Source organism: Corvus brachyrhynchos, unplaced genomic scaffold, assembly GCF_000691975.1.
Source record: "Corvus brachyrhynchos isolate BGI_N302 unplaced genomic scaffold, ASM69197v1 scaffold408, whole genome shotgun sequence".
Taxonomy (NCBI): Eukaryota; Metazoa; Chordata; class Aves; order Passeriformes; family Corvidae; genus Corvus; species Corvus brachyrhynchos.
In genome coordinates, this window is record NW_008239759.1 from 834,283 (window position 1) to 846,014 (window position 11,732).

Here is an 11,732-nt window from a genome sequence, read left to right on the forward strand (position 1 = left end):
CACACATCATACACATACATACACATACACAAATATGAGTAGAGACTTTTCATTGCAAATTTCCCTTGAAATTGCTGCTGTCAGCAGTTATCTGGAGCTAAAAACTAGACACAAGAGGAAATATGCTGCCCTTGCTACAATCCAAATCTTACTGGCCTGGTAGGAGGGGGAAGATGGCAGCTTTGGTGCAATGCAGTCAGTGAAAAGGTGAGAAATAGCAGGTGAAGAGAAGGATCCTGGATGGGTGAGGAAGAACAGTAGGTTCTTCATTTAGGAATATCCATGTTTAGAGGTGTTGATCTGATATGCAGAAATAATAAACCCTCACAGCAGAAACTGATGGCAGTGAGAATCATATTCAGCAAATATAGAGTGCTCTTGAGTACTGAGAATTGTAGCTGGCAACTCAAACTGGCCACACAAATTAGCTTACAGTATAGACAAATTTAACTTTTTTCTCACTGAAACTCATCTTTTTGTGCATCTAAAAATGCTAGTAATGACATCACACTTTTAGTAAATGTATTCAGGTTTATTTAAAGGGAAAAAAAGAAAACCAAAACAGGAAACATATTATGATGTAGAAACCAGATAAAAGCCCAAGAAAAAGAAAAGTTCTCTTTTGCTTGTAGGGTTTAAATAGCATGCAGCAAATGACACCCGAGATCTCATGCTGAATGAGTAGGATAAACATAAGTATTGAGTAGCTGCCCCTTCACTGAAAGAAGGCAAGGTTCCAGCAGAAGAATATCTGGCCATGTTTTATATTATGTACTTGTCTATAGGTATGAGATGTGTAACTGAACCTGGCCATGGGAACTGAGCTTGGGGAGCATGGTGGGGGGGGCTCAATTAAGAGGCAGAGAAAAACCTTAATCCTATTGCTTAATTTACCCAGATTCAAGGGCTTGATTTTGTGAGTCTAATTTTTCTTTTCACAGTTTTCTTCTCCAGTGCAGTTCATGGGTATGGAAAACAACAAGAACACTTTCTGAAAGACAGCTGGCACAGCTGGTTCCTCAGCACACAAGACCACAAACCAAAGCTCATACTCTCAGCTTAATCTTTGCTTTGGCTTCTTTAGGCTAGTGACCCATCAAAATGTGTCAGTGTATACCAACCTTTTCTTCCATAAACACTTCTTCCATCTTGTAGCTGATTTTGATATGCGTAGCATACTGCAAGCTGCGTAAGTATCAAGCTCCTTGTGGTTCATAAGCATACCCAGGAAATAGTGATTGCCTGGTAAAGCATTTTAGGCTGGCAACTTGGGATCTCTGTAATGAAATCTTGCACAATGTTTGTTCACTCTTGGAAGATCAGGACGTTCCTTGCCAAACCCTCAACCTTTAAGTGGAAGTAGGACATATTGCCCTTCCAAGAAGACACAGATAGGATGGCACAACTCTTCTGACATAGGCAGAGACAGAGAGACCTAAAAGAAGCAGGTCCTCTCATCTAAGAAGGACATCTAAAACCACAATTCTCCTCTTTTTACTCACTCTTGCCAGCAGGTTTGTGCATTTGTGTTTTGGAACATTATGCATAGCAACCATGTGTGGGCAAGCAAGAAGAGCTACAACTACTAGAGCTTTCATACCTGCTGAATAGAACTACAGCTCATAATAATGTGATTTGATCTTTTTTCAATCATTCCTCACATTATTTTTAACAAAGTACAGTCTCTGCAATCACAATGATAAATCTGATATTTAAAACCACAGCATTTTATCAAAACTAGAAACTATTGTATACCAAGCAAATGCCCTAAATATGAGAAACTACTGAACTGACTTCTTTTCTTTTTTTTTTGGTGGTGTTTTATTTCTACCTCCATTTAACTTTTCAAGGACATTTACAGTTGATAAAGCTGGTAATGGCACAAAAGTGAAGGGCAGCTATTCTTCCTTCTTTGATTATCCCCAAATTCTGATCATCACATGATTTGTTGGAGCAAAAGACCCTAGGAGAAGAAACAGGTAAAAGAAAGAGTTTTTGAAACAAATAATCATTAAAAAAGTAATTTTTCAAAGTGTCAAATTATAAATTGGCCCATTGGATTTTTCAAAAATGCCTCAGGTCATTTTGGAACAATCAAGTTTTAGTTTATGGTCATGGGTTAAGTAATGTTACATTGCATTGAGATTAGCATCAGACTCAGTATAATATGTATACTAAACTCCCACTGTCATTTATGAGTGTTTATCACTGTCAAGAATAAGAGTAATTTGAAAGAAGGAAATACTCAGTAACTGTTTTAACTTTAAATGAGATCCACTGCCAGAAAAAGTTACCAGGATAATACAGTTTCTCCTGCAAATGTTATTCTTCTTTTCTGTCCTCAGTTAAACAAACTTTGTGGACCTAGTGAAAATACATGGTTTTATTCCATGGGAAAAGGGTTGGGTATTTTGTTTAACAATAGAGGACGTTGTGTTTATTTCCCGAGATTGATGCAGAGATGCAATATCACAAAGTAAGCAAACTCTTATTGCATTCTGGCATCTTTGGCCAGTTTTGCCTTAAGCACACAGTTATTAGGAGGTGATGAGGTAACTGTTAATAAACAAATGAACAGAAAGGATGTTAATGCTAAGATATGCCAAGGAGGCCAGCTAGAGCACAGAAGAGGCACTTTTGTCCTACTTCTACTTAGGCCAGTCAAAACTGAAATCCCAAGATTTACATAGTGTAATATCAGATATGTTCAATGCATAGCATGGTCATAGCACAGTAAGACAGCAGATGTTATGACAGACAGCCTTCAGCTGAGGTTGTCAGAAATTTATGTGGCATCAAAGCATCCCCATCTCACCAGATGTCCTACTCCATGAGCCAGTTAGGCACCTACAAGCTGGCTCCCTGGCTGGCTTTTTCTCTGAGGCGCTGAGCAAAAGACAAAGCTGATTAGCTTGAGATCCAAGCAGAATGCAGTACTAAGCAGAACTGATAAATTAAACTCATTTACATTCTTCTCATAAAGATTCTTTCTTGCAAAGAAAAAGTTTCAGATGTGTTGTCTACTCCAGACATATTATTATATATTCCCCCCTCTCCCCACCCCAGTTTAGGTTTTCTGTTGAAGAAGAGGTATGTAGCTGGAAAAAGCTAGATCTATACATTGAATTACAGTGCATAATGTTGCTTTCACAAGTAATAAAGACTGGGCACACCAAATTTGGAATGGAAACGACAGCGAGTTTCAACCTCTTACGACTCTTACCCAGCAACAGCCCACTTACAAGGCTGGCAGAAGGGAGCACAGAGGATGACTGCTATAGAGCAGCATGCATGTGTCTGTCATTTGTAGAAAGTTATGTGTCTTATGTGGCATTGTCATGTACTATATTTTTCAGTCTTTCCCCCCATCATTTTTTTACTTGAAAAGGCAGATGACTATTTACTTCATATTTTCCATTGGACGGATGTAGTTTCTTTTCCCTTCCTGTTTCTCAAGGTTATTTGAATAAGATTCTAGTGATTTTAACAGATGTGAGAGATGTTGTATGGAAAACCCTGACAACGAAGTCCTGCATTAGCTTCATTTATGAAATGATGACACAACAGTGTTTTACACAGGCTGCAGCCAGCCGACCTTCTGAACAGGTCAAGGGCAGGTTCTGTGCATTTGAAACTAACTCAGTTTTTTTATTTCCTTTTGAACTCTCTTCTAAAGCTGTGTCATGGTTTTGATGCTAATGATGCTAATGATGGCACTATTTGTACTACCCTGATACCACAAACATGTCTTGGTAGGGCATATGCTGTACTCTAGCAATTATAATGCCAGTTGCTAATGACCAAAGATAGTTTAGTGCACTAGCTAGTACCTTTAAAATTATGTGTTAATTAGATTAATGAGATCATTTCCCAAAAAGTAGCCACAAATAAAATCATAAAAACATAAGAATTTCCTTAGCCCCACATGTACTTATGCACAGATATGTACTTTTGTATTCATACAGTTCCCAGTGATATGGTGATTCTTCCAGTGGGCAAAGTGGTGGGATAATTGCTTAGATACTCATTTTCAGTTCCAGTAAATGATAGTCTGTCTCTTTAAGTATGGCAAGTAAACAGCATTGAAAGATTTTTATCCACATTTTTTAAAAATAATTTATTAGGTTTTTCAACTAAGGAATTAAAAATCCTGACTGTTTTAATGTCACTTTAAAAAGGGTTAGGAAAGCTGCAAATAGTATGTGCAGTAAATCTGTGCCATGGCAGAAACAATCAGAAGAGTAAAGAGTAATGATTAAACATTTAATCAGAAGCATTATACTTTGTTGTGTTCTCATTGTAGCTGCAGGAAAAGATGGTGTAACAGATCTTTAAATAGAAAACCTGAGGCTAAATTCTACTTCATCCATCAAAAGCAGCTGCTAGGAGATGACCTAATTTTAGTGGCTTTTCAATTCCTTAGTGCTTGTTGGTTGATGTAACTTTGATCCTCTGATGCTAGATGACTTTTGTGCTGAATATAGCTAGAATTTAATGTGAATCTTTTGGATGGCTGCCCAGCCAAGCTGCATAATCCAAACAAAGAGAGCGAGCAGTACATGATTCAAGCTACTCACGTGTACAATAATACAAATATATGTATCCTGATTCCTTTGGGCAATCAGCTCCATGTCACCAAGCACATATTTCAAATGCAATGTCCTTGTGGGGCTTTTTTGGTCTGATTTTTTTTTTCAGTTTCTGTTTTTGTGGGGATTTTTTTCCCAAACAATGCTCTGCTTTTCATTGGAAAAACAACACAAGATGCAGTGAGACTCAGCTGCTGCCAAGAAATAATGATAGAGTCAATAATTGCAGGACGTTTTTAATGAATGTTTTCCAAGCAAATCATTGCCATTTCAAAGGGCTGTTATTTCTATTTATGTAGAGATTAGCCTACACGTTATCAAGGAGAGGGAATAGTGGGGTTTTTTTTATCATTAGTTTTTGGTGCATTTTTAAGGGATTTTTTTAATAACACAGAATGTCTTTGTCTCTCTTTCTAGCTTACTCTTTATGTGGACTTGTTTTCCTTTTCCTTTCTCTCCTCTTTTTGGCTCTTCACTAAAACCATCTGTGACACACATGCAAGTTGATGGGTGTGTGAGCAATGCTTCACACATATTTACTTGCCCTACTTGGCATTATTTGCTAGTCATTAAAGATTATGCAGGAGTTTTTCATGTCCTATTTTTTTTATTCTCTTAGCAAATTGAGATAGGAATAAGAGTGTGGTCAGGCTATTGTACAGATTTTTTTTTTTTCTTTTTTTTCTTATTTCTTGGAGAGACTGTGTCTAGAGTTTAGACTGGGAAGGATTTAGACTGGGAGGATTAGACTGGAAGGATTTCTGGGTTTTCTTCCTGGCACTGACAATCATGCATTGTGTGAGCTTGAGCCAGTCACTTAGGGCCTGTTTTTCACACTCCAGTTGAAATAAATGGAAACTGCATGTGCTCAGCACCTCCGCAAACCAGGTCATTTATCTCTTCTTTCATTTATGCACTGATAAATATAACAATCTTCGCCTTTGCATATGCAAACTGGATAGAAGGATACAGATATGGGCAGTTAAACATGCAAATCCCTCATTTTGATGCACAACCATCCATTTCATACAACCAGGGATTTCTACATTTGCCTTGGGTCCTTTTTGAAAAAATGGACCATAAATAACAAAATCTATACAGACTTGTCAGGGAGGCACAGCTGAAATCAATATGTTTCTGTAGCTTCTTTTCTGTAGTTTCACTTCTGTTAAAAATACTATTAGCTATAATAATCATTTTAGCCTACTTTATTAATGGATTAAACCATGTTGTCAATGTGCAAATGCCTTGGGCATTACATGCTAATTGTAGGTTATTACACAAGACTCAGTGTTAGCTGTTTGACACACTTTGGGATTCTTAGGTGGGCTTAATTATCCTTTCATGGTACCTGCATTTCTTCAGTGACAGTAAGGATGTCCAAACTACTACACAGCAACTCAGGACTGCCCCGGTGAAATGCCTATAGTGTCTCAGTATGCCTTCTGGACATATAGTAAGGGCCAAACCTGGTACAAAACGCAGGAGGAAGTTTGTAATAAGCAGTCAGATTGACATCCATTTTCACTCTGCCTACCTACCACTGCTCAAAAAAGAAAAAATAATAAGGACAAATTTCTTCAATGGAAATTAACATGATTATTTAAATGTTACTGTTCCTGATATACAATGTCAGTGGCTCCTGGCTTCTCTGTCCTGCTTGTGCAGGAACTCAATGGCAGTCAAAAGTGCTTTCTTGCAGTCACAAGATATTGTCCACCAGCTTCAATGCAATTCTGCTGCTTTAAAATTATCAAGTTTTGGTGAACATAGTATTAAAAAAAAAAAAAAGAAATTAGTATCCTTAGCTTTGTTGTGGAAAAAAGTTGAAATGTTCATGTTTTGCCCAAGGTCTCACAAGGAGACTAGAGCATAATAAGGATATCCTACCTGCAGCTTCAAATCTGTATCCTGCTTTGCTGGGACAATTCTCCTCTCTATACCCCCTTTTTAGCCACTTTCCCTAGGACCCCACAACGCCGCCTTTGTCATGGGAGGGTCAAGCCAATCACACAACTGAAATGCAGATGGATGCCCACATATCTTAAAGGAAGCCCTTTCGCCCAAGGTATTGTGCCTTCACGTCTCTGGTGCATGCATTGGTCATAGGCTGGGGAAATGTTTGGATTTTCCTTCAGAAGGTACACACCTCTAGTGATGGCATAGGAGGATACACAGAGTGCATGCAACCTCAGCTTCATTTCAGGCTGCAGGAATTGCCCTGGCCAGAAGACTGGCCATGCTTGTGGCAGAACAAAGAGCTGAGTGCACAGCTTTTGTGTTATTGCCCCAGCCTTCCGCATGTGCCAGTCAGCTTCCCAAACTGAACATGATAATTACAGAGTTGTGTGTAATCATGAGTTTACCAGGAGTCTTCAGTGAAACTGGATCAGTTTAAACATCTATGACCCAATTTTGTTCTCACTGAACTGCACAGATTATTAACTTCAATGGAAATAATCTTAGATGCTCTATAAGTGTCAGAGAACAAGCAGCTGCTGCCTCTAGAAAGGAATGATGTATTTTGAGAATGGGGCTGGCAGCCAGGCATTCCAGACTTCTCATGCTGGCCTTGGGCAGATTCTGTATTCTTGCTGCCTCGTCATCCCCATGTAGCACAGACAGAATTGTTTTGCCTTCCTTCATTGTGGGTGTGTGTGAAGATTAAATAAATCACCTGAAAATTATAAGCATTAAAGTTACTATTACTTCATACAAAAATCAGTAGCCTCTTGCTTCTAATCAGCCCCCTGGCTTCTGATGTTCCAGTTAAAAATTAATACTGGTAGGATGTTTTTCACTGCATTTATGGCTCTGTACTTCGTTGAGGAGTTTGTGATCCTTGTTACTAATTAAGAAAGCTCCTACGTTATGTGATGTTCTAAAGATTAATTTCATACTTCATGGCAGCAAGTCGATATTGTGAAATGCCAGGCTTTACAATTGTAAAGGCTGCATAAGCAGTTGGGGCTAACAGCGAAAGTGCCCTGCTTGCAGAGTGAGCTGCTAAGCAGCATCACCAACTGGCGCAGTTGCCTGGTTTACAGAGGAAACCAGCTGAGGCAAGGATGGGCTGAGAACCCAGATGCATCTCATTGACCTGGATGTGGCAGCTGGACTCTTCTACCTCCTCCACCTGAACGTAACCCACATTCTGGATGTCTCTGGATGTGGGTTAACCTAGCTGTTGAATATCCCTGTGCATTTTTCAACCCACTCGCTAAGTTTGTGAATACAATGCAAATGAGGCCGCAGTACTGTGTATTACGTGGGTGAAAACAAGCTTTTAAATCCAGGAATGTCATAAGACCAGATGCAATCAAACATGTGAAATGACCCTGAAATGTTTTTAGGAGGCAAACTTGTTCTACCAGCATGCTTGAACTTTTACATTTCAGCCAGTTTAGACATGAACTACTTGTTATAGAAACATCATCACCAAGTGTTACTAAATGATCACAAATGAGCAGTTAGCAATTTGAAGCACTCAAATTCTGAAATGTTTATTTAATGGAAGAGATATCCTAGCTAATGCTTGCTACAGGTCAAGTGAAAAAATGCAGATACAAAATCAGATATAATAAAAATACATGCCAAATTCTACCCTGCTTTTAGATTTTTATGCTTATTTTCACTTTACCCATGAAGTGTCATGTACAAAGGCTCATCTTTGTAAACACATGTTTTGCACCACTGTAGTTTCTGTGGTGTGCTAAAACTGAAAACTGAGTTTCCCTGTCCAAAATATTATTTATTACTGCAATCAGACACTTGTGCCTGCAACAAAAGCATAAAAATACCAGTCTGCCTTTTAACAAGTGAACAGAGACTTTAGGGCATTTCAGCACCTTCTGAGGGAAAGGTCTCATATATTCAAGAACCATCTGGACACAATCCCATGCCATGTGCTCTGGGATGGCCCTTCTTGAGCAGGAAAGTTGGACCAGATAACCTGCTGGGGTCCCTTCCAGCCGGACCCATTCTGTGACTGTGTGATGTTTGATTAAAGTACCAAACACCGATCACAAGTGTGCAGTCCCTGTGCTCGTAGTCCATAAATTTCCACCTGTCTAACTAGATTTTTGGGTAAAAAATTGTGTTTGGTAGTCAAAAATGGGACTCCAAAAAACACCTGATCTTGACATTCTGCAACACATGAAACCCATGGCACTGGAAATAAGTTTCGGTGATGATCCTGACTTCATTGGAACTTTAGAAGCAAACTAGTTCATGGCTTTTGCTGTAAAGGGTGTAACAAACATTACCAGCACTGGTTTGGGCCAAAAACCTAGAAGCCCATGGTTCTTCCTGCTGTAATAGGGTGAAATCAAAGAGGGGCAACTGCGCACTGCAAGAGCCAATAGAGCTCCGGAGGCGCCTGACTGAGGCTGCAAGACCCCTGGACGGATGCATCAAAGTTGTGCCTCAGTTTGTTGCTGGAAACAGCTCTGTATGGCTTGTACAGGTTGACACACCATGACCATGAGTAGCAGGGAGTAAGCCCAGGCAAGGTCCTTGGGAAGGACCTTAGGTAATGCACCAGTTTTCTTACCTTTCTCTGATGTTTTAAGGCCCAGAAGAAACTGGGACTGAAGAAACAGTGAATCTGCTATAGCCAGGGTGACTCAGACAACTGTGAATCTTTTTGCTGTTCTGGTGATCTGCTGTGTAAAAAGAAATATAAAAATTAAAAGTGCTGCAATTATGAGGGTTGTAACAGAGTTAGTTACCAGGTCTAGGTTTTCAAAAGGAAGTTTTTTATTTTACGTTTTTATTTTCTTGCCACTTGAGAAAATTCAGGACACTAGACCTGTGTTATTCAAGAATGCTCAGTGTCTTTTTTGGAAGGAAGACACAGACTGTGCTACAATACCATCAATGGAAATGTGAGCTGGGAGCCTAATTCTTTTGCAGCAGGGGAGATTAGAGAATATTGTGAATATCATTTCAGTATATATACTGAGTTTCCCAAGGGTATCTCATCAACAACAACTTCAAAAGTTACTTTTATGCCACTTCCACTCAGCTGACAAGAACACTTGACATTTTGAGAAGGTTTAGAATAGAAAACATTAGCAGTTCGTGTTGATCATGCAACTCACTGGCAAAAACACTACTGTTTAAATATCATGTTCAGTCATCGCTGGATTGCAATCTAATGAGCATAAAAGATGAGTACTTCTCAAAAGTGACTTGTTTTGTAACATTTATGGTTACAAACTTGCAAAATGAAAACCATGGACATTTACTTCCACCCAAATACTATTTTCAAGGTCAGTGTCCTTTTGTGCCTTGGAAATGCATTCCAAAGAGCTGTTAATAAATAGTCAGGATACTGTACTTTCTGCTTAGTGAAATCTCAATGGGAAATTTTCATTATTACGATTACGAATTTTCATTATTACTCACGAAGGGTGAGTAATCTTGCTAATGGTATAGTGACCAAGTGTGCTCTAGCTTGTCTTTGAACACCTCTAGCTTTATGGATATATTTAGCCATTTTCAAGGACTAGCATTCCAGGTGAGTCCTCAAATAAAAGGAAATGCAATGTCCTCTCTCTTCAAACTGTCATAATCACTGCTTGACTTTTCCTCCAATTTAACCAACTAGTGTTTAAAATGCAGTTTCGCATGGATCAAGGAGTGGGATTGTTGATGTCTTTAACTTGCTTGTTTATTTAACTTCCCAGTACATAATAATTTGTATAAAAATGACCTTCCCCTAAATACATCTGAGTGGCTATGTTATATTATACTAATGACTGCAACATGCAGAAAGCCAAAACAAGCACTTTGCCAGTATCAACAGAAATTATGAAAATACAGTTTGCAGCAATATATGAGTTATTGCTGCCAGCTTGCAGTTCCCAAGTTAACTCCTGATGAAGTTATAAATTGTGACAATGAGTGCTGTTTCTATCTTGAGTAACAGTGTGGCCCAATTTCTGCTGTCATAAATGGAGACTAAAACCATTACAATTGGGTGGTTCTATTTCTGTCCAACTAAACCCAGAGTTATCCTTCCAACAATCAAATAATGATGGTGTGAGATGGACACAGGCACACACAGTAATTTCTTCTGTGTGGTTTCAGCCAGTTCAGGTACAGAGGTGGAAGATAATTCAGTGATTGAGTCTGGGAGTTAACTTTCACTGAAATGTGTGGTTCAGAGCTTCGTTCACTAACAAGTAGGTAAAGGAAATCTAATTTCAAGCTCCATTGGAAATTGAGAGGAAGCAAACAATAACTGAAAGATAGAAAGCAAGGAAGGGATAAGATAAAAATTAATGAGAAATATAAGGGGTGGGGAGAGGAATGGAATTGTTTATCTGAATCCTCCCTAAATGTCTTCAGAGACTTCATTGCAGACCATACTAGTTTTAGCTTTTTAAAAACACATCCTCCTTCTTGTTTTAAATAGGGGTATGCTAGAATTAGAAGCACTTATCCAAACCATCCAGGCTTTAGCTTTCAGGGTTCAGAAAAAATGGGACCTGGCACTAAAACAGCTTTGGTTTGGCTTTTGCAAAGACTAAACATCCCTTCCCTTTCCCCCTGTAGTTAGGCTAAAGCCTCAATCTGAGAACTAGCACTGAATGTATAAAAACAGCACACACCAGGAGAACGCAATACTAAATACTAAAACAACTGCAATTCAGCTACTCCACTCTATGCAATGCTGACTTATGGGCTACTGAAAAGATAGTAGAAATGTTTCCACCCAGAAGTAGCTATGAAAGGAAGCAGAATAATTTGGGAAACATGGTATTGTATTGATGTAGCAGCAAGGTTGTATCCACAGACTTCAACCGATGTTACATCCCAAATTTATCTGTGACAGATAGCTCGCATCTTGGTTGAGAATATCTGAAAGTCTGAAACATTTTCAAGCATAGTACGTGTACCCTGTTTTACTTCATCACTTTGCTTCATTACTGGGGTAATCTTCACTGTGTGTGTTTATAGAAAGCTTGTTCTCCAGGTTAGAAAACAAGAATTGCTTTCATTGTTGGGCTTCTTCCAAGCACCATCATTGATATATATCTTCTTCAAATCTTTTTTACACAATCTTTTGTTTGGAAATTTCACTCTTTAAATACCTGGATAACATCACAGTTTGCCAAAGGCCATATTGTCTAAGGG

The 11,732-nt window shown here is 38.8% G+C and overlaps 1 long non-coding RNA gene across 1 annotated transcript; it reads right to left on the bottom strand.

Annotated features, from left to right (window-relative positions):
* Window positions 1-941: 941 nt before the first annotated feature.
* On the bottom strand, window positions 942-11,726 carry LOC108448751. The gene is made up of 2 exons (XR_001864765.1): window positions 9,142-11,726; window positions 942-1,963 (listed from the first exon to the last, which is right to left on the bottom strand). It is a non-coding gene; the product is annotated as an uncharacterized LOC108448751 (long non-coding RNA).
* Between the last annotated feature and the right edge of the window lie 6 nt (window positions 11,727-11,732).